Source organism: Arachis stenosperma, chromosome 1 (genome assembly GCF_014773155.1).
Source record: "Arachis stenosperma cultivar V10309 chromosome 1, arast.V10309.gnm1.PFL2, whole genome shotgun sequence".
Lineage (NCBI taxonomy): Eukaryota > Viridiplantae > Streptophyta > Magnoliopsida > Fabales > Fabaceae > Arachis > Arachis stenosperma.
Window position 1 is genome coordinate 75,705,623 of NC_080377.1, and position 22,794 is coordinate 75,728,416.

Here is a 22,794-nt window from a genome sequence, read left to right on the forward strand (position 1 = left end):
CGTGTGGAGGGGTATGTATCCTAATGGCTTTATTGGCATATCTCCTAGTCCATACAAGGTGTCCGTGTAAGCTTTTAGCTCCCTTTCATCCAACCCTAGTTTGTCGAATGCTGGCTTGAAGAGGATGTCAGCCGAGCTCCCTTGATCCACCAAGGTTCTGTGGAGATGGGCATTTACCAGGATCATGGTTATCACCACCGGGTTGTCATGCCCGGGGATGATCCCTTGCCCATCCTCTTTGGTGAATGAGATGGTTGGGAGATCGGGAGTCTCGCTCCAGACCTGGTAGACCCATTTTAGATGTCTCTTGCAAGATGACTTGGTGAGCCCTCCTCCCCCAAATCCTCCTGAGATCATGTGTATATGTCTCTCTGGAGTCTGTGATGGTGGGTCTCTTCGGTTACTGTCATCTCGCTTCCTTTTTCCATGATTGTCCAACCTTTTTATGAGATATCTGTCTAGCCGACCTTCCCTGGCCAGTTTTTCTATCACGTTTTTGAGGTCAAAATAGTCATTTGTAGGGTGACCATACATCTTATGGTATTTGCAGTAGTCGCCACGACTTCCCCCCTTTTTGTTCTTGATGGGCCTAAGGGGTGGAAGCCTTTCAGTGTGGCAAATTTCCTATACACATCAACTAGGGAAACTTTCAGAGGAATATAAGAGTGATATCTCCTTGGCTTCTCTACGCCGATCTCCTCCTTTTTCTTGGGTTCTCTCTCTTTCTCTTTCGGAAGATGAGAGTGCCCAAGCCTCTAATTCGGCTCTCGTAGTCTAGCATTTTCCTCCATGTTGATGTACTTTTTGGCTCTTTCTTGCACATCATTCAAGGAGGTAGGGTGCCTTTTTGATATGGACTGGGAGAAGGAGCCTTCCCTGAGTCCATTTACTAGGCCCATGATTACTGCCTCCATGGGCAGATCTTGAATCTTCAAGTACGCTTTGTTGAACCTTTTCATGTAGTTCCTTAAAGGTTCTCCAACCTCCTGTTTTTCACCCAAGAGGCTCGGTGCCTACTTTACCTTATCTTTTTTAATGGAAAACCGCATCAGGAATTTCCACGAGAGGTCGTCGAAGCTCGTGACCGATCTTAGAGGAAGGCTGTCGAACCACTTCATCGTTGCTTTCGTCAAGGTGGTCGGGAAAACTTTGCAGCGAGTGGCATCAGAAGCATCGGCCAGGTATCGGTGCCTACTTTACCTTATCTTTTTAATGGAAAACCGCATCAGGAATTTCCACGAGAGGTCGTCGAAGCTCGTGACCGATCTTAGAGGAAGGCTGTCGAACCACTTCATCGTTGCTTTCGTCAAGGTGGTCGGGAAAACTTTGCAGCGAGTGGCATCAGAAGCATCGGCCAGGTACATCTGACTTTTGAAGTTGCTCAGATGATGCTTTGGATCTGTGGTCCCGTCATAGAGGTCCATATCTGGGCTTTTGAAGTTCCTTGGAACTTTTGCCCTCATTATATCCTCACTGAACGGGTCGTCTTCCCCCAAGGGTGAATCTTCTCGGTCACTGCGAGAGTTCCGACTTTTAAGGAAAGATTCTAGTTTTAAGAGTTTTTCTTCTAACTCTTTTCGTCACTCTATCTCTTCCCTTAAGTTTCTCTCTGCCTTTCGTTGTCGTTCTAATTCCTGTTCTAGCTGCTCCAGACATCCTTGATGGCCATGGACCAATACCATTAGTTCAGCTGCATGGGACGGCCTTCCGTCCCTGATTCACGTCCTTCCGAAGAATTTACCTTTGGGTTTTTTAACCCAGAGGTACCTTCTTTGTGTTGGTCATTCGCTTCCTGGTGGAGGGCCATGTCCGCATCATTATTTTCCGTGTTCAGATTTTCTTGTTCTGAATCGGTCGTGGTGTGGCCATCTTTGGGTGAGTTGTCTTGATGGCCATGGACCAATACCATTAGTTCAGCTGCATGGGACGGCTCTTCCTTCCCTGATTCGCGTCCTTCTGAAGAATTTACCTTTGGGTTTTTTAACCCAGAGGTACTTTCTTTGTGTTGGTCATTCGCTTTCTGGTGGAGGGCCATGTCCGCATCATTGTTTCCCGTGTTCAGATTTTCTTGTTCTGAATCGGTCGTGTCATGGCCATCTTTGGGTGAGTTGTCCGTGATGAGCGGAGAATTTATACGCTTTTTGGCATTGTTTTTAGGTAATTTTTAGTATGATCTAGTTACTTTTAGGGATGTTTTCATTAGTTTTTATGCTAAATTCACATTTCTGGACTTTACTATGAGTTTGTATATTTTCTGTGATTTCAGGTATTTTCTGGCTGAAATTGAGGGACCTGAGCAAAACTCTGATAGGAGGCTGACAAAGGGCTGCTGATGCTGTTGGAATCTGACCTCCCTACACTCAAAATGGATTTTCTGGAGCTACAGAACTCCAAATGGTGCGCTTTCAACGGCGTTGGAAATTAGACATCCAGAGATTTCCAGCAATATATAATAGTCCATACTTTATTCTTGATTAGACGACGTAAACTGGCGCTCAACGCCAGTTCCATGTTGCTGTTTGGAGTCAAACACCAGAAACACGTCACGAACCGGAGTTGAACGCCCAAAACACGTTACAACTTGGCGTTCAACTCCAAGAGAAGCCTCAGCTCGTGGATTGATCAAGCTCAGCCCAAACATACACCAAGTGGGCCCTGGAAGTGAATTCATGCATCAATTACTTACTCCTGTAAACCCTAGTAGCTCGTCTAGTATAAATAGGATAATTTACTATTGTATTAGATCATCTTTGGACTGTTTAGTCTTTTGATCATTTGATCTCTGGATGCCTAGTCCTTAGACCTTCATGGGGGCTGGCCATTCGGCCATTCCTGGACCTTTCACTTATATATTTTCAACGGTGGAGTTTCTACACACCATAGATTAAGGGTGTAGAGCTCTGCTATACCTCAAGTTTCAATGCAATTACTATTATTTTCTATCCAATTCGATTTATTCCTGTTCTAAGATATTCGTTGCACTTCAACTTGATGAATGTGATGATCCGTGACACTCATCATCATTCTCACCTATGAACGCGCGTGACTAACAACCACTTCCGTTCTACCTTAGACCTGGTGCATATCTCTTGGATTCCTTAATCAGAATCTTCGTGGTATAAGCTAGAATTGATGGCGGCATTCATGGGAATCCGGAAAGTCTAACCTTGTCTGTGGTATTCCGAGTAGGATTCCGGGATTAAATGACTGTGACGAGCTTCAAACTCCTGAAGGCTGGGCGTTAGTGACAAACGCAAAAGAATCACGGGATTTTATTCCAACCTGATTGAGAACCGACAGATGATTAGCCGTGCTGTGACAGAGCATTTGGACCATTTTCACTTAGAGGATGTGATGTAGCCATTGACAACGGTGATGCCCTACATACAACTTGCCATGGAAAGGAGTAAGAAGGATTAGATGAAAGCAGTAGGAAAGCAGAGATTCAACAGGGACAAGCATCTCCATACGCTTATCTGAAATTTCCACCATTAATTTACATAAGTATTTCTATCATATTTTATTTATCTTTTAATTATCTAATCCAATCACATTTGAATCAGCCTGACTCAGATCTACAAGATGACCATAGATTGCTTCATACCAACAATCTCCGTGGGATCGACCCTTACTCACGTAAGGTATTACTTGGACGACCCAGTGCACTTGCTGGTTAGTTGTGCGGAGTTGTGACTAAGTGTAATTCACGTTTGAGAGTGCTACCAAGTCTTTGGAGCCATTGTTGATGATCACAATTCCGTGCACCAAGTTTTTGGCGTCGTTGCCGGGGATTGTTCGAGTATGGACAACTGACGGTTCATCTTGTTGCTCAGATTAGGTAATTTTCTTTTTGTTTTGTTTTCAAAAATTTTTCAAAAACTTTTTTTTCCTTTTTTTGAAAATAAATAAAGAAAATACCAAAAAATCATAAAATCATAAAAACCAAAAATATTTTGTGTTTCTTGTTTGAATCTTGAGTCAATTTTTAAGTTTGGTGTCAATTGCATATTCATATTGTTCTTGCATTTTTTTCGAAAAATTCATGCATTCATGGAGTTCTTCATGATCTTCATGTTGTTCTTGGTAAGTCTTCTTGTTTGATCTTGATGATTTCTTGTTTTGTGTCTTTTGTTGTTTTTCATGTGCATCTTTGCATTCATATTTTCTAAGCATTAAAGATTTCTAAGTTTGGTGTCTTGCATGTTTTCTTTGCATAAAAAAATTTTCAAAATATGTTCTTGATATTCATCATGATCTTCAAAGTGTTCTTGGTGTTCATCTTGACATTCATAGTGTTCTTGCATGCATCATGTGTTTTGATCCAAAATTTTCATGTTTTGGGTCATTTTTATGTTTTTCTCTCTCATCATTAAAAATTCAAAAAAATCAAAAAAATATCTTTTCCTTAATTTTCTCATAATTTTCAAAAATTTGAGTTGACTTAGTCAAAAATTTTTAAAATTAGTTGTTTCTTACAAGTCAAGTCAAATTTTCAAATTTAAAAATCTTATCTTTTCAAAATCTTTTTCAAAAATCAAATCTTTTTTATTTTTCTCACTATTTTTCGAAAAAAAATTTTAAATTGAATTTTAAAATCTTTTTCTTATCTTTAATTCATGATTTTCAAAGGCTTTACTAACAATTAATGTGATTGATTCAAAAATTTGAAGCTTGTTACTTTCTTGTTAAGAAAGGTTCAATCTTTAATTTCTAGAATCATATCTTTTAGTTTCTTGTTAGTCAAGTAATTAATTTTAATTTTAAAAATCAAATCTTTTTCAAAATATCTTTTTCAACCATATCTTTTTAATCATATCTTTTTATATCTTTTTAAAATTATATCTTTTTCAAAAATTTGATTTTAAAATATCTTATCTAACTTCTTATCTTCTTATCTTTTCAAATTTGATTTTAATATCTTTTTCAACTAACTAATTAACTTTTTGTTTGTTTCTTATCTTTTTCAAAACCACCTAACTACTTCTCCCTCTCTAATTTTCGAAAATATCTCATCCTTTTTCAAAATTTTTTTAAATTAACTAATTGTTTTAAAATTTAATTTCAATTATATCTTATCTTTAATTTTCAAAAATCATTAACTACTTTTTCAAAATTATTTTCGAACTCTCTCTCTCTTCTCTTCTTCTATTTATTTATTTATTCACTAACACTTCTCTTCACCTCTCTTCATCTCCAATCACTGCCTCTATCCTCACCCTTGTGATTGGATTCTCCACTCTTATTCCTTTTTTCTTCTACTAATAATAAGGATCCTCTTTATCCAGATATAGAGGATTCCTCTTCCTTTTTCGTTTTCTCTTCTATTTCATATGAGCAAGAACAAGAAAAAGGCACTCTTGTTGAAGCTGATCCTGAACCTGAAAGGACTCTGAAGAGGAAACTAAGAGAAGCTAAATTACAACAATCCAGAGGCAACCTTTCTGAAATTTTCGAACAAGAGGGGGAGATGGCAACCGAACCCAACAACAATAATGCAAGGAGGATGCTTAGTGATTTTACTAAACCCACGTCCAAGTTTGATGGAAGAAGCATCTCAATTCCTTCCATTGGAGCAAATAATTTTGAGCTGAAACCTCAATTAGTTTCTTTAATGCAACAAAACTGCAAGTTTCATGGACTTCCATCTGAAGATCCTTATTAGTTTTTAACTGAGTTCTTGCAGATTTATGAGACTGTTAAGACGAATGGAGTAGATCCTGAAGTCTACAGGCTCATGCTTTTCCCTTTTACTGTAAGAGACAGAGCTAGACCATGGTTGGACTCACAACCTAAAGGTAGCCTGGACTCCTGGGATAAGCTGGTCACGGCCTTCTTGGATAAATTATTTCCTTCTCAAAAGCTGAGCAAGCTTAGAGTGGATGTTCAGACCTTCAAGCAAAAAGATGGTGAATCCCTCTATGAAGCTTGGGAAAGATACAAGCAGATGACCAAAAAGTGTCCTTCTGACATGTTTTCAGAATGGACCATATTAAATATATTCTATTATGGTCTATCTGAGTTTTCCAAAATGTCATTGGACCATTCTGCAGGTGGATCCATTCACCTAAAGAAAACGCCTGCAGAAGCTCAAGAACTTATTGACATGGTTTCAAATAACCAATTCATGTACACTTCTGAGAGGAATTCCGTGAATAGTGGGATGCTTCAAAGGAAGTGAGTTCTTGAAATTGATTCTCTGAATGCCATATTGGCTCAGAATAAAGTGTTGACTCAGTAAGTCAACATGATTTCTCAAAGTATGAATGGATGGCAAAATGCATTCAACAGTACTAAAAAGGCAGCCTCTGAAGAAGCTTATGATCCTGAGAACCCTGCAATAGCAGCGGTAAATTACATGGGTGAACCTTATGGAAACACCTATAATTCATCATGGAGAAATCATCCAAATTTCTCATGAAAGGATCAACAAAAGCCTCAACAAGGCTTTAATAATGGTGGAAGAAACAGGCTAAGCAATAACAAGCCTTTTCCATCATCTTCTCAGCAACAGACAGAGAATTCTGAACAGAGCCCCTCTAACCTATCAAACATAGTCTCTGATCTGTCTAAGGCCACTTTAAGTTTCATGAGTGAAACAATATCCTCCATTAGAAATTTGGAGGCACAAGTAGGCCAGCTGAGTAAGAAAATCATTAAAATGCCTCCCAGTATTCTCCCAAGCAATACAGAAGAGAATCCAAAAGGAGAGTGCAAGGCCATTGATGTAATCAATATGGCCGAATGCACAAGGGAGGAGAAGGACAAAAATTCTAGTGAGGAAGACCTCCTGGGACGTCTCTCAAACAAGAAGAAGTTCCCTATTGAGGATCTAAAGGAATCTGAGGCTCATATAGAGACCATAGAGATTCCATTAAATCTCCTTCTGCCATTCATGAGCTTTGAAGACTATTCTTCCTCAGAAGAGGATGAAGATATAACTGGAGAGCAAGTTGCTCAACATCTAGGAGCTATCATGAAGCTGAATGCCAAGTTGTTTGGTAATGAGACTTGGGAAGGTGAACCTCCCTTGCTCATCAGTGAACTTGATACATGGGTTCAGCAAACTCAACCTCAAAAGAAACAAGATCCTGGGAAATTCTTAATACCCTGTACCATAGGCACCATGACCTTTGAAAAGGCTCTGTGTGACTTGGGGTTAGGCATAAATCTTATGCCACTCTCTGTAATGGAGAAACTAGGGATCATTAAGGTACAGCCTGCCTTATTCTCATTACAATTGGCAGACAAGTCAGTAAGACATGCTTATGGATTAGTAGAGGACGTGCTAGTAAAGGTTGAAGGCCTTTACATCCCTGCTGATTTCATAATCTTAGACACTAGGAAGGAAGAGGATGAATGCATCATCCTTGGAAGACCTTTCCTAGCCACAGCAGGTGCTGTGATTGATGTTAACAGAGGAGAATTAGTCCTTCAATTGAATGGGGACTACCTTATGTTTAAGGCACATGACTATCCTTCTGTCACAAGGGAGAGTAAGCATGCAGAGCTTCTCTCAATACAGAGTCAAACAAGGCCCCCACAATCAAACTCTAAGTTTGGTGTTGGAAGGCCACAACCAAACTCTAAGTTTGGTGTTGAACCCCCATATCCAAACTCTAAGTTTGGTGTTGGGAGTCCACAACATTGACCTAATCACCTTTGTGGCTCCATGAGAGCCCACTGTCAAGCTATTGACATTAAAGAAGCGCTTGTTGGAAGGCAACCCAATTTTTATTTATCTAATTTTATTTTTATTGTTATTTTGTGTTTTAGTAGGTTCATGATCATGAGGAGTCACGAAAAAAAATATTAAAATTAAAAACAGAATCAAAAACAGCAGAAGAAAAATCACACCCTGGAGGAAGGACTTACTGGCGTTTAAACGCCAGTAAGGTGCATCTGGCTGGCGTTCAACGCCAGAATAGAGCATGAATCTGGCGCTGAATGCCAGAAACAAGCAACATCCTAGCGTTTGGACACCAGGAATATTCCCTGAGGAAAGCTGGCGCTGAACGCCAGTAACAAGCATGAAACTGGCGTTCAACGCCAGAAACATGCTACACATGGGCGTTGAACGCCCAGAACGTGCATCACTTCGGTGTTTAAACACCAGAATGGTATGCTAAGGCATTTTACATGCCTAATTGGTGCAGGGATGTAAATCCTTGACACCTCAGGATCTGTGGACCCCACAGGATCCCCACCTAACATATTCCCACCTTACCTCCTAATCCTATAACACACTTTACCAAAAACCCTTCACCAATCACCTCAATCTCTCTTCCCAATTACCCCCTTCATTACTCACATCCATCCACTCTTCCCCAGAAACCCCACCTACCTTCAAAATTCAAAAATCTTCCCTACCCAAACCCACCCTAAATGGCCGAACCTACCCTCTCCCCCCTCCTTATATAAACCCCTCCATTCTACTTCATTTTCACACAACACAACCCCCTCTTCTATACCTTGGCCGAATACACCTACCCCTCACTCTCCTCCATTTTTCTCTTCTTCTTCTTCTTCTCTTCTTTCTTCTCTTGCTCGAGGGCGAGCAATATTTTAAGTTTGGTGTGGTAAAAGCATAAGCTTTTTGTTTTTCCATTACCATTAATGGCACCTAAGGCCGAAGAATCCTCTAGAAAAGGGAAAGGGAAGACAAAAGCTTCCACCTCCGAGTCATGGGAGATGGAAAGATTCATCTCCAAAGCCCATCAAGACCACTTCTATGATGTTGTGGCCAAGAAGAAGGTGATCCCTGAGGTCCCTTTCAAACTCAAGAAAAATGAGTATCCGGAGATCCGACATGAGATCCAAAGAAGAGGTTGGGAAGTTCTAACCAACCCCATTCAACAAGTCAGAATTTTAATGGTTCAAGAGTTCTATGCCAATGCATGGATCACTAGGAACCATGATCAAAGTATGAACCCGAGTCCAAAGAATTATCTTACAATGGTTCGGGGGAAATACTTAGATTTTGGTCCGGAAAATGTGAGGTTGGCATTCAACTTGCCCATGATGCAAGGAGATGAATGCCCCTACACTAGAAGGGTCAACTTTAATCAAAGGTTGAACCAAGTCCTTATGGACATATGTGTGGAAGGAGCTCAATGGAAAAGAGACTCCAAAGGCAAGCCGGTTCAACTAAGAAGACTGGACTTCAAGCCTGTGGCTAGAGGATGGTTGGAGTTCATTCAACGTTCCATCATCCCCACTAGCAACCGATCTGAAGTTACTGTAGATCAGGCCATCATGATTCATAGCATCATGATTGGAAAGGAAGTAGAAGTTCATGAAGTCATCTCCCATGAATTCTACAAAATATCCGATAAGTCCTCTACTTTGGCAAGGCTAGCTTTTCCTCATCTTATTTGCCATCTATGTTACTCAGCTGGAGTTATCATAGAAGGAGACATCCTCATTGAGGAGGACAAGCCCATCACTAAGAAAAGGATGGAGCAAACAAGAGAGCCCACTCATGGAGCCCAAGGGACGCATGAGGAAGCTCATCACCAAGAAATCTCGGAGATGCCTTAAGGGATGCACTTTCCTCCCAACAACTATTGGGAACAACTCAACACTTCCTTAGAAGATTTGAGTTACAATGTGGAACAATTAAGGGTGGAACATCAAGAGCACTCCATCATTCTCCATGAAATAAGAGAAGATCAAAGAGAAATGAGGGAGGAGCAACAAAGGCAAGGAAGGGACATAGAAGAGCTTAAGGACATCATTGGTCCTTCAAGAAGAAGACGCCACTAAGGTGGACTCATTCCTTGTTCTTATTTCTCTGTTTTTTGATTTTTATGCTTCATGTCTATTTATGTTTTGTGTCTCTACTTCATGATCATTAGTGTTTAGTAACTATGTCTTAAAGTTATAAATAAATTCCATGAATCCTTTACCTCTCTTAAAAGAAAAATATTTCTAATTCAAAAGAACAAGAAGTACATGATTTTCGAATTTATCCTTGAATTTAGTTTAATTATATTGATGTGGTGACAATACTTTTTGTTTTCTGAATGAATGCTTAAACAGTGCATATTTTTTATCTTGTTATTTATGAATGTTAAAATTGTTGGCTCTTGAAAGAATGATGAACAAAGAGAAATGTTATTGACAATCTAAAAAATCATGAAAATTGATTCTTGAAGCAAGAAAAAGTAGTGAAAAAGCAAAAGCTTGCAGAAAAAAAAAATTTGCGAAAAAAATATATATATATATATAGAAAGAAAAAGAAAAAGCAAGAAGAAAAAGCCAATAGCCCTTAAAACCAAAAGACAAGGGTAAAAAGGATCCAAGGCTTTGAGCATCAATGGATAGAAGGGCCCAAGAAAATAAAATCCAGGCCTAAGCGGCTAAATCAAGCTGTCCCTAACCATATGCTTGTGGCATGCAGGTCCAAGTGAAAAGCTTGAGACTAAGTGGTTAAAGTCATGATCCAAAGCAAAAAGAGTGTGCTTAAGAGCTCTGGACACCTCTAACTGGGGACTCTAGCAAAGCTAAGTCACAATCTGAAAAGGTTTACCCAGTCATGTGTCTGTGGTATTTATATATTCGGTGGTAATACTGGAAAACAAAATGCTTAGGACCACGGCCAAGACTCATAAAAGTAGCTGTGTTCAAGAATCAACATACTTAACTAGGAGAATCAATAACACTATCCAAAATTCTAAGTTCCTAGAGAAGCCAATCATTCTGAACTTCAAAGGAAAAAGTGAGATGCTAAAACTGTTCAGAAGCAAAAAGCTATAAGTCCCACTCATCTAATTAGAATTAATATTCATTGATATTTTGGGATTTATAGTACACTCTCTTCTTTTTATCCTAATTGATTTTCAGTTGCTTGGGGACAAGCAACAATTTAAGTTTGGTGTTGTGATGAGCGGATAATTTCTACGCTTTTTGGCATTGTTTTTAGGTAATTTTTAGTATGATCTAGTTACTTTTAGGGATGTTTTCATTAGTTTTTATGCTAAATTCACATTTCTGGACTTTACTATGAGTTTGTGTGTTTTTCTGTGATTTCATGTATTTTCTGGCTGAAATTGAGGAACCTGAGCAAAACTCTGATAGGAGGCTGACAAAGGACTACTGATGCTGTTGGAATCTGACCTTTCTGCACTCAAAATGGATTTTCTGGAGCTACAGAACTCCAAATGGTGCGCTCTCAACGGCGTTGGAAAGTAGACATTCAGAGCTTTCCAGCAATATATAATAGTTCATACTTTATTCGTGATTAGATGATGTAAACTGGCGCTCAACGCCAGTTCCATGTTGCTGTCTGGAGTCAAACACCAGAAACACGTCACGAACCGGAGTTGAACGCCCAAAACACGTTACAACTTGGCGTTCAACTCCAAGAGAAGCCTTAGCTCGTGGATTGATCAAGCTCAGCCCAAACATACACCAAGTGGGCCCTGGAAGTGAATTCATGCATCAATTACTTACTCCTGTAAACTCTAGTAGCTAGTCTAGTATAAATAGGATAATTTACTATTGTATTAGATCATCTTTTGACTGTTTAGTCTTTTGATCATTCGATCTCTGGACGCCTAGTCCTTAGACCTTCATGGGGTCTGGCCATTCGGCCATGCATGGACCTTTCACTTATGTATTTTCAACGGTGGAGTTTCTACACACCATAGATTAAGGGTGTGGAGCTCTGCTGTACCTCAAGTTTCAATGCAATTACTTCAACTTGATGAATGTGATGATCTGTGACACTCATCATCATTCTCACCTATGAACGCGCGTGACTGACAACCACTTCCGTTCTACCTTAGACCTGGCGCATGATGAATTGGATTTTTGACGGTTTAGAATTTCACAAATGAATTCTCGTTGCAAGTATAGTTTCTAAACCAACAATAATCCTTTCATGCAAAAATTTGTTTGTCACAAGTACAAACCCCTAAAATCTATAAACCGAAGTATTTAAACCTCGGGTCGTTCTCCCTAGGATTTACAATAAAGTGTCTTGTTATTGGTTGTGAGTCATTTTTGGGGTTTTGATAAGAAGCATGAAAGATAAATGGCAAGAAAGTAAACTAAGGCCTAAGAAGGTCTTGGCAAGGGTTGGTGGTCAAGAATCTCTATCCTAATCACTAACCACAATATGAGAATTGGCAAGGATTAATCTCATTAAATCATCCTCTAACTAGTAGTAAAGGAAAGTCAAATGAGCTATATCAATCCTAGTCCATAAGTCCTAACTCTCCACTAATTCAATTAGTGAGAACTAGAGTCAATGGATCCCAATCATCAATTACTTGGACATTAGTAACTCAAGAGGTCCTAAGTTACCTTTCCAAGCCAAGAGTATAAAATTCTACTCTAAAATCCAACCAAGCATTTCATCAAACACTTGGAAGGCATAAAAGGAAAGCATAGTAAATTGACAACAAGAATGAAATCTAATAACAATTATTGAAAGGAATTAGCAACAACAATTAAAAGAAACACATTTATTATGAATTACCTTGATTGAATTGAAAGAGAATAGAAGAAACAAAAATAGATCTACATCAAAACACAAGAACAACATAAAAGAAATTACAACAAAGAATTGAAAGGTAGAAGTAGAAGAAAGCAAAAATTAAAACCTAGATCTAAGAACTAAACCTAATCCTAATCCTAATTCTAGAGAGAAGTGAGAGCTTCTCTCAATAAAAACTAACTCTAACTACTAAACTATGACTAATGATTAAAAGTATGAAAAGTATGTTCATTCCCCCTTCAATCCTTGGCTTAAATAGCATCATAAATGAGTTGGATTGGACCCACAAGGCTTCTAAAATCGCTGGCCACGTGTTGCATTAAGTGGGTCATGTGCCACCATCGGCGCGTCCGCATACTGAGCGCGTGCGCGCCCCTATGTGCAATGCAACTATGGCAAATCTTATATCGTTTCGAAGCCCTGAATGTTAGCTTTCCAACCCAACTAGAACCGCATCATTTGGACCTCTGTAGCTCAAGTTATGGTCAATTAAGTGCGAAGAGGTCAGGCTTGACAGCTTTTCGGTTCTTTCATTTCTTCATGAGTTCTCCAACTTTTTATGCTTTCTTTCTTCATTCCCTTGATCCAATCTTTGCCCCCTAAACCTTAAATTACTTAACAAACATATCAAGGCATCTAATGGAATCAAGGAGAATTACATTTAGCTATTTTAAGACCTAAAAAGCATGTTTTCACTCTTAAGCACAATTAAAGGAGAATATACAAAACCATGCTATTTCATTGAATAAATATGAGTGAAAGGTGATAAAATCCCTAAAAATCAATACAAGATAAACCCTACAAATGGGATTTATCAGCGCATATCTCTTGGATTCCTTAATCAGAATCTTCGTGGTATAAGCTAGAATTGATGGCGGCATTCATGGGAATTCGGAAAGTCTAACCTTGTCTGTGGTATTCCGAGTAGGATTCTGGGATTGAATAACTGTGATGAGCTTCCAACTCCTGAAGGCTGGGCGTTAGTGACAGATGCAAAAGAATCACGGGATTCGATTCCAACCTGATTGAGAACCGACAGATGATTAGTCGTGCTATGACAGAGCATTTGGACCATTTTCACTGAGAGGATGGGATGTAGCCATTGACAACGGTGATGCCCTACATACAGCTTGCCATGGAAAGGAGTAAGAAGGATTGGATGAAAGCAGTAAGAAAGCAGAGATTCAACAGGGACAAGCATCTCCATACGCTTATCTGAAATTTCCACCATTAATTTACATAAGTATTTCTATCCTATTTTATTTATCTTTTAATTATCTAATCCAATCACATTTGAATCAACCTGACTGAGATCTACAAGATGACCATAGATTGCTTCATACCAACAATCTCTGTGGGATCGACCCTTACTCACGTAAGGTATTACTTGGACGACCCAGTGCACTTGCTGGTTAGTTGTGCGGAGTTGTGACTAAGTGTAATTCACGTTTGAGAGCGCTACCAAGTCTTTGGAGCCATTGTTGATGATCACAATTTCGTGTACCAGTCCGCCATCGTAGGATGATCTCTCGGGTCCCCGGCAATGGTGCCAATGTTACATTGGGTAACCAGAGATTGATAGGCTGGACTCGCAAGGTTGGCCTAATCGTTTCGGGAAGAAGGCCTTCAGGCTTGGTCCCCCGCGTTTGAGACCTTCGTCCGACTTGTATTTGAAGGACTGAGAAGAAGTGGGTGGTACTTGCAAAGACACTCCGATGCCTAAGTCAGCAAGGGTTCAAGCAGGTTTAGAGAGTATGGGAACTTAGAGATACCTGAGGGTCGTCAGTGTACTTATAGTAATAAACCCATAACCACCGTTGGAGTGGTTCCACCTTTTAAAGAGGATAACCGTTCCTTTATCCTGGGGACGTTGAGATTTGACCCCCTGAAAGTAGGTTGATAGATTTTAGGGGCAGTTACCTATTTGAATAAGTGTTATCTGCCAACTAATCTTCGTCCCCGACTTCTTTGTGGCAGAACTTATGTCGAACCCGACCTCTTACAAGGAAGTCGGTTTGCGGAGGGTGGCCAATCTAGTGGATTGGACCTTTACGTACTATTGGATCTGGGTCTCGTCATTAGGTTTGGATATGAATAATACATGAATAATACATATATATATATATATATATATATATATTTCAATAATTACTGTATTAGGAAAGGAAAATTTAATTTCAATATTTATAAATGGTTTAATTTGTATGATAAAATAATTATCAAATAAAAAATTTTATAATTACTAATTCCTAAATGTACATGACTACCTAAAAAAATGTATTTGAAAATATAAAAGTAATTAATTTTTTTTTACACAAAGCAGATGATACAAATTCACAAATTCATAAATGGAATATTAGCAATAGAAGAATAATAGAATTTAAATTCGTATTTAAATTATTATGTCATACTCAACAAATAAATAATCTCCTACAATTTAATACTCTATAAGCAAAATTTTTTGGTAGCTAACACCATACAATCATTTTTATATTATAATCCTTCTTTTGTTACTTAATTCCCACCTGGAGCATATATTCAAAGATTGGTATATCCCATGTTATCTTAGCATATTTTTTTGAATGAAAGTTATTTGAATTATTTTTACAAAAAAATAAAAAATAAAAACTTGGTAAAATGTAAAACACAATAAATTAAAAAAAATCAAATTATTTCAAGATATATAAAATTTGAATTTAATTGTAAGAGAAAAGAACTACTCATCCTTTAAAGCAATTCCAATAGGTGAGTTTTCAACCTATTTTTTCTGACAAGATACCGTTTTATTCGTTAGAAAGAAAAGAAGATGAGTCCCTTCACATAATTTCAGAGAAAAGAATCCCTCCTCAGATGGACTCTTGATATCCAATGGTGTAACTTACCTTTAAAATAAATAGTTATATTAAATTATAATTAAATAAATAATTATATTAAATAATTAAACTATAATTAATTAATTAATAGTTATATATTATAATTATTAATTAATTAATTATAATTTAATTATTTAATTAATAATTAAATAAATAATTATATTAAATTATAATTAATATAAATAATTATATTAAATTATTATTAAATATTATGTATATTGTTATATTAAATTATAATTAATTAAAATTGTTTATGTAAAAAAAATAAATTTAATTTTTACACATTTCAAATAATTTTTGGTTAGATTATTTATTTTTATCTATAAAATTTAAAAATGTTAACCATATTATAAAATCAGTTGCTATAAATTTAAAAATACTAACTATATTATAAATTTTTTAATATTAATATTTTTTAATAGTAAATTATTTTTGAATTCAAATAAATTTAAATAATATTATTGTAAAAGAAATAATAATTAATATAATTTTAATTATTTTAAGTAAATAATTAAGTGAGACTATAACATGGACTAAAGTTAGATTTTTTTAATGGAAAAGAGAGAGATGGTTTGAGTTCCTAATTACTGTTTATGACGCAAAAACTTATATGAAGTTACTTCTTATGACAAATAGACCATAAATAAAAATGGGCCTGCTACACATCCATGTAACCATGTAACCAAGTTGGCCTAAACCCAAAACAACTAACACGCTTCTCAATATCATTAAATAAACATGACTTTCACGCACCCCATACAAACGAAACGACTACTTCATTCGTGCTTCATTATGAAAAAACGTTCATTCTTCTTTAACACACACGAAAACACTCCGTCTCTTCAAATCTCTCTCAAAATCAGTCAAACTTCAATCACATTCTCTGCGAAAACCACTACTGGAAAGAACTCGAAAGAAGATTTTGCAAGCAACAACCAGAAACAAACGAAAACAGCAACAAAGACTACCAAAGGTATGAGAAAACTATTGTTCATCTAAAATCTTGCAATGTATCATTTTCCTTAGTTGCATTTTAGTTTTACCGGTATGATTTGCTTCATTTAGTATATTGAACTATTGTGAATAATTTTTACTGTATAACTAGGGTTTGGAATGATATTTATTGTTATTTTCATTCAATTTAGTGTAACTAGGGCTTTAAGATATACGTGCTTGTTCTTATTGGTATGGATATTTAACTAGAGCTTTGTTACTATCTTCAGTACTTCTTTTGCATGGAAGAATACTATTCTTGCTGATTAAAAGTTGATCATCATTTATTAACCACATGAACGCTTTTTAGTTCGGTGGCCTTTGTGATTTTGGTTCTGTGCATGAATGAGTTTCGGTTCGGTAGGTTGTGGCATTTTAATTAACTTGATTAAGATATACATGCTTGTGCTTTTGATGTATTGAATAAATTTTGTTTAGAACAATTGAAATTAGAGAAAACTCTTTCACTTTGATAAGCCATACTACTGTAAAATTGTCTCATTATATTGGATAGATTTCAGCACGAATTATAGTTGACCTTGATACTTAAAGAAAGATATCAAGTTTTAGTAAGAGTTTTTAAAGAAGCCAATCTGCAAATATCATTTTAAAAGAACACCTATTTGATGAAATTTGAAAAACTTTTCTTTTGGAAGATGTTGATTTGGTTAAGATATATGTGTTTATTCTTATTTGTGTGGATAGTTTAACTAGAGCTTTGAAAAAAAATTGTTACTATCTTCAGTACTTCTTTTGCATAGAGGAGTACTATTCTTGTTGATTGAAAGTTGATCATCATTTATTAACCACATGAACGTTTTTCAGTTCGGTGGCCTTTGTGATTTTGGTTCTGTGCAAGAATGAGTATCGGTTCGGTGGCTTGTAGCATTTTAATTGACTTGATTAAGATATACTTGCTTGTGCTTGTTGATGTATTCAATGAAGTATTGACCAAAATTTTTCATTACAGCAAAACACAACAAGAAAATGGCAACAATGAAGGAGAAGACACATTATAACATAAGCATATTAAATATATTTATCAGCTTCCATCCAAATAATATCTATTTTGTATTATAAATATATCCTCACGTTCTATTTCAAAACTTTCAGAAAACTCACTATTGCAGATGCTAAACAAAGACAATAGCAACAGTATATAGGAAAATGAATAAAGAAAAGAAAGATATTGTGGAAAAAATGGGATTTGGTGCCCTGACAAATGTCCCAGAAATGAATGTCTCTAATACCCTCTTGAAATAATTGCTTGATCGCTTTGATGAAGAAAATGGATGCCTGAAAACTCTTCAGGGAAAAATATACATAACTCCTCGAAAAGTAGCATGTAAGACCCAAAACCTTTGAAAAGTCTTTTTATGAGTAAGTCTCAAATCATATAGTTATTTATAGCCTTAATTTCAGAAATTATTTTATTAGAGATAATTAATGCAATTTTTGATTTATTGGATTTGAGACGAGTTATGATTATTATCCAATTTTATAATTATTGGGTTATTTTCTATATTTGAATTATAAGTTAATAGTTATGAAATAATTAGGATTTTATATGATATGGACTAAATAATCAATATTTTAATATATTGATATTGCTATTTTGGAAAATAGAGAAATTAATTATATTATTTATAAATTTTGGATTTGGACATTTTATTGAAAATAAAGTGTGAAATTGATGAGCAAATAGTATTTTTATATACTATTAATGTTGAATTAGAATTTATTTCTAATTACAACATTATACCTATTTTTATGTGAAATTACCATAATACCCTTAACCCTAATTTTCAAAAGAGAAACCCTAACCCAGTAACCCGATACCCGACCCGGTTCCCTCTTCACCCACACCTAGCCGCCGCATCCTATCTGTTTCCCTTCCTTCTTTCAGTAACGCAACACACACAGCAGCAACAACTGCAAAAGGAAGCCAAGCAAAGAAAGGGTTAGGGAAAAACGGGAAGAAGGAGAGGGGAGAGGGGAAGGACGGCGCCGGCGAGGAGCCACTATCGCCGCCACCGCATTGTCGCTGGGTCTCGGAGGGAGACCGTGCTTGGGACTGTCGTCGTCAAGTCACCACGAGCCGCCGATCGCGCTCCAGTTCAGCTCGCCGACCAGCCGCATTCTGCCACCACGTCCAGCTCCTCGCCGTCGCGCTACCGATTTGCCGCCGATTCTGTCATCCGCGCCGTCGCCCTTACTGCGAGACCAGCGCCGCCGTTTCCATCCTTGCACGAGAATAGGTAGAGGCTAGCAGTGGAGGGCGGCGCATGAGAGGGAGTTTGTGGTGAAGGGAGAGTGGCGCCGTCTTGTACGCTGCCGTTACACCTGGATGCCGCCGCCGCTACTGCGAGCTCGCCGTCGCCGAAGCTGGGTAGTTATTGTCCTTGCCAGCAGCGAAGAAGAAGAAGCGAGATGAAACCCCCAGTGTCTGCTGCTTCGGTTTGCCGAGAAAGAGCTTGGCGCTGCCGGAGTTGCTGTCTGCCTCTGCCTCGGGGTTCTGCGAGTTACCGGAGCCCACTGTCGCCGGAGCTGCCCAGAACCACCACTGTGGCTGCCGCTGGGAGTGTGAACGGAAGGGGGAGAAGCTGGTTCTGTCATAGCCATTCCCGGGGGAGAAATTATCCGTGCCACCGTACCCTGGCGCTGGGAAACGCCACTACCGTGACCAAGTTCCACCGCCGGAGTTTCTGACTACTTCTGCCATTGTCGGAAAAGTTGCCGGTAAGGATTTCATTTGAGGTTTCTGCCTTTTTGGTTTTCGAGATGATTTTGATGCTGTACGGTTTTCCAGTTGATTCGCCGGAGCTTCTGGCCGCCGCCGGAGCTGTTACTGGGCCGGTTCGAGATCGCAGTTGCCTCATTGTGTTGTTTCGGTAAGAAATTATGTTTTGAATGATCTCGCGTTAGTATTCTGTTGTGTTCGGTTAATGAATACGAGTTTTGATAATGTGGGGTAGAGTCCTAATTATTGTATGTTACGATTAGTGTTGCTATGGTTATTGCGAACGTGGCTTGGAACCGAGGTTTTGGCTGCTGGGATTTTGATTGTTGATTTTGGGTCGAGGCAGAAAGGATTCTGTGACGCGTTTGGGTTATGAAATTGCGTTTTGAGGTAGGGGCGCTTTCCAAAAACTATGTTTTATGTATTGGAATTATTACATATGGATACTGATGTGAGATATTGTGTATTTAGTGATTGTATCTGCCTTATGTATTATTTGATTGACTCGAATGATTATGGATGTTGATTGGGCTGAATTGTTGTGCGGCTTTGTGAAATGTAATGTTTGAAGTTGATTCTTTAAAGATTTGAATCTGAGTTTAATCCGTTGAGGACTGATTTGATTTGAGTAAATTATTTTGATGATTTGAAAAGTCGAATGTACCTTTGAATTTAGCCTGGTTCATTTTAATTGATTTGGTTTTGGACAAGTGATTTGTTATTGAACCGTTTCTTTAAAGCTTTGGAAATGAGTTATATCGATTGATATTGAGTTGATTTTGAAATGTATCCTTGAGATACGCCACTGAGGCGATTGTTGGATTTAGCTTGCTTTAAATTGATTTCTGGTTTTGAGCTGTTGAAAAGGAATGAGAAATGGTTTAGTTGGGACCCGAACCGGGTGGCAAAAGTCCAAGTTTTAGGGGAGGTGCTGCCGAAATTTCTGCAAAATCCTAGTCTTGTTTGAAAAGTTATTTAAAAAGGGTTAGATTTGAGAAATTGTATTATTTGATTTATTAAGAGGATATTTATGTTTTCAAGCTTAATTTATTTAATGAACCTTATACGTTGAGTTCGGCTTATTTAGAACTGAACTATTTTTACCGTTTGAATCACTAAAGGAAAGAATGATGCTCTAATATTGATTTTAATATAAAAAGGGATTTTTAGTGATTTCAAAGGAATCTAGACTTTTGATTGATTAATCAAGTTTGAGGCATTTTGGAAGAGTTAGAAAAATGGGTTCTAAAAAGAAACCTGAAAGTGGTTTGATTCAAATGAACCGGTTCCGTTTCAAATGAGTTGATTTTTGGACCGGGTTGGAACTTGTGATTTTGTATGGCCGGTTTTATAGTAAATTCAGTTTTATTTACTTGAACCGAGAAATCTATGATTTTAAAAGTTTCAATGAATTTTAAGGAATTGATATAGGTTGACCTTCCCTAAAGACTTGGGACTCTGCCAAGAAACTTTTGTTATAAAATCCCATTGTTGGATGGGTGATTTCGAATGCTTTGAAATAAATCCTTAACTTGCCATGGTTTTGGAAGTTTTGGAAAGAGAATGCCGAGAGTGGCTTTGTTTTAAAAAGGGAACTCACTTTGAGTAAATTTGGCTTATGAGCCTGAGATGATTTGAGAAATGAGATCCTTTAAAGCCAAGGCTGAAAAGAGTTGAAACTTGATTTCAAAGAAAAATGAATTGAGAAAATGATTTATGGCTTAAACGCCGATTTCATGAATTTGATGATTGTGAATGTGGAAGTGCTGTTTTGTTGAGAGCCGGATTGGCTATGTATGTTTATACATATTGATTGGTTCTGGATTGAACCGTGAGCCGGAATGGCTGTGTATGATATGAATATTGGCTGGTTCTGGAATGAACCGTGAGTCGGATGGCTGAGATGGATGGTGATCCATGGATGAGATTGAATGCATGTTTATGCTGAATCATTGATAAATGTGAATGTTGCACTTCCACTATCGGAGATGAGGGTTTCCCTGGGTAGTAGCAGTGGCTAGCCACCACGTGCTCCAGGTTGAGACTTGATACTCTGTTGACCCTATGTCGTAAGTGTGGCCGGGCACTGTGAAAGTCTCGGATGAGCTCGCCCCCGTAAATATTCACCAGTGAGGGTGATGGATATGGATCATGTTTATGATCAAGTTTATGATGAGTATAACTCGAGTTGGGGATGCGCGACAGAGGGACAGTCCAATGGTTAGCTACCAGGACTTGTCGGGTTGGCTCTATAACCGACAGATGATATCATCAGCCACTAGGGACAGGCATGCATCATATGCATCTATGTGACATTGTTTGGGTGTGCATATTGTACTTGTTTTGCTTATGTGATTAATTGCTAATTGTTCTACTTGCAATAACTGTTTGTTTGTGCTTGCATCTTCCTATCTGTGTTTGCAACTGGAACTCTGTTGGATTGTGGTGATTTGGTTGTGGTTGGATTGTTTGGGCCTAGGGCCGTGGTTAAATGAGATGGACCGATGGTTGATTTCGGTTTTGTGGTTCTGGTTTGGGATAAGATATGAAAGGTTATTTTGGTTCAGTATAGATAAACCTTTTTGAAATGCTTTGATGTTTTGAGAATTGAACAGTTCCTCTTTCAGAAAAGATTTCTGACTTTACTCTTATTGTAAACTATTGTTTTTGAAAAGAGGCATAAGATGGTTATTAATCACTGGTACGGCTTATCTTCATGTATCCTATTACAGTAATTCCCAAAAACCCTCTACTGAGAACCCTTTCGAGGATGATGTTCTCACCCCCTACATTTTTCCCCTTTCAGGATTTGGGCGCAGAAGTTATGAAGAGTTTAATTATTTGTTATTGAGATGCTCTGTATTGCTTTAGATTATTATTTTGTACCCTCATCTTTATCTTGATATATTCTGTGAGAGGGATAGGAATTGTACTGGATGATGTTTGTAATATTATTTATATATATGTATGTATATATATATGGATGTACTCTTTATGAGTTTTCTGTAAGTGGTATGGTATGTATGGACGTACGTTGTATGGCGAAAGTATTTTTGGGAATGGTATTGCGGTTTAAAGTTTTTAAACAGGCTCATATTTTAGTATTAAATAGTATAAGTGTCGTCGTAATGTCCGAGCTATCAGAGTTGCGCAGCCGGAAGCGTGAGTTTTGGTAGTTAGGGTGTTACATAGCAGCTGCCCTCGGCATAACAAACTGAGGTAATACATTTTCCACTTACTGCTTATTTTCAGTTCATTGGTGTCCATAAAATTAAATTGACTATTTTTTACTGATTTTTGCTATTAAAATATTGTAGAGAATCTTTTTTATGATAAGGTTGATTACAACAACCTGAATCCAGTAGACAAGTAATGTGCTTGATACACTTCCACGACACTTCCATGAAACTAAGTTCCACCGCCCGTTTGCACCTGATGCTCCTCCTGCACCGTGGGTGGCCCATTGGACAAGGCAAATAATCCTTAAACGGATTTCTAGAGAAGCAACAGAACCATTGGTAAATACTCTACTAAAATTCTCCCAAAATTTTGCTTTCAAATACTTTTAAAATACTTGACTAACTAAATAAACTTCTGTTTTACATTATAATTAATTTATTTGTCTTACTTGCAATTGTTAATTTGTTCATTTGAATGTTTCTGCATTAAGAAATATTTTTCTTCATGAT

At 37.6% G+C, this 22,794-nt stretch overlaps 1 long non-coding RNA gene and 1 other non-coding gene across 2 annotated transcripts; one reads left to right on the top strand and one right to left on the bottom strand.

The window, feature by feature from the left end:
- Positions 1 to 5,866: 5,866 nt before the first annotated feature.
- Positions 5,867 to 5,970, bottom strand: LOC130953651 (small nucleolar RNA R71). The gene has a single exon (XR_009075817.1). It is a non-coding gene; the product is annotated as a small nucleolar RNA R71 (small nucleolar RNA).
- A 13,258-nt stretch (positions 5,971 to 19,228) lies between these two features.
- On the top strand, positions 19,229 to 21,991 carry LOC130944350 (uncharacterized). Its single transcript, XR_009072030.1, has 3 exons — positions 19,229 to 19,256; positions 19,369 to 19,495; positions 21,912 to 21,991. It is a non-coding gene; the product is annotated as an uncharacterized LOC130944350 (long non-coding RNA).
- The last annotated feature ends 803 nt before the right edge of the window (positions 21,992 to 22,794 follow it).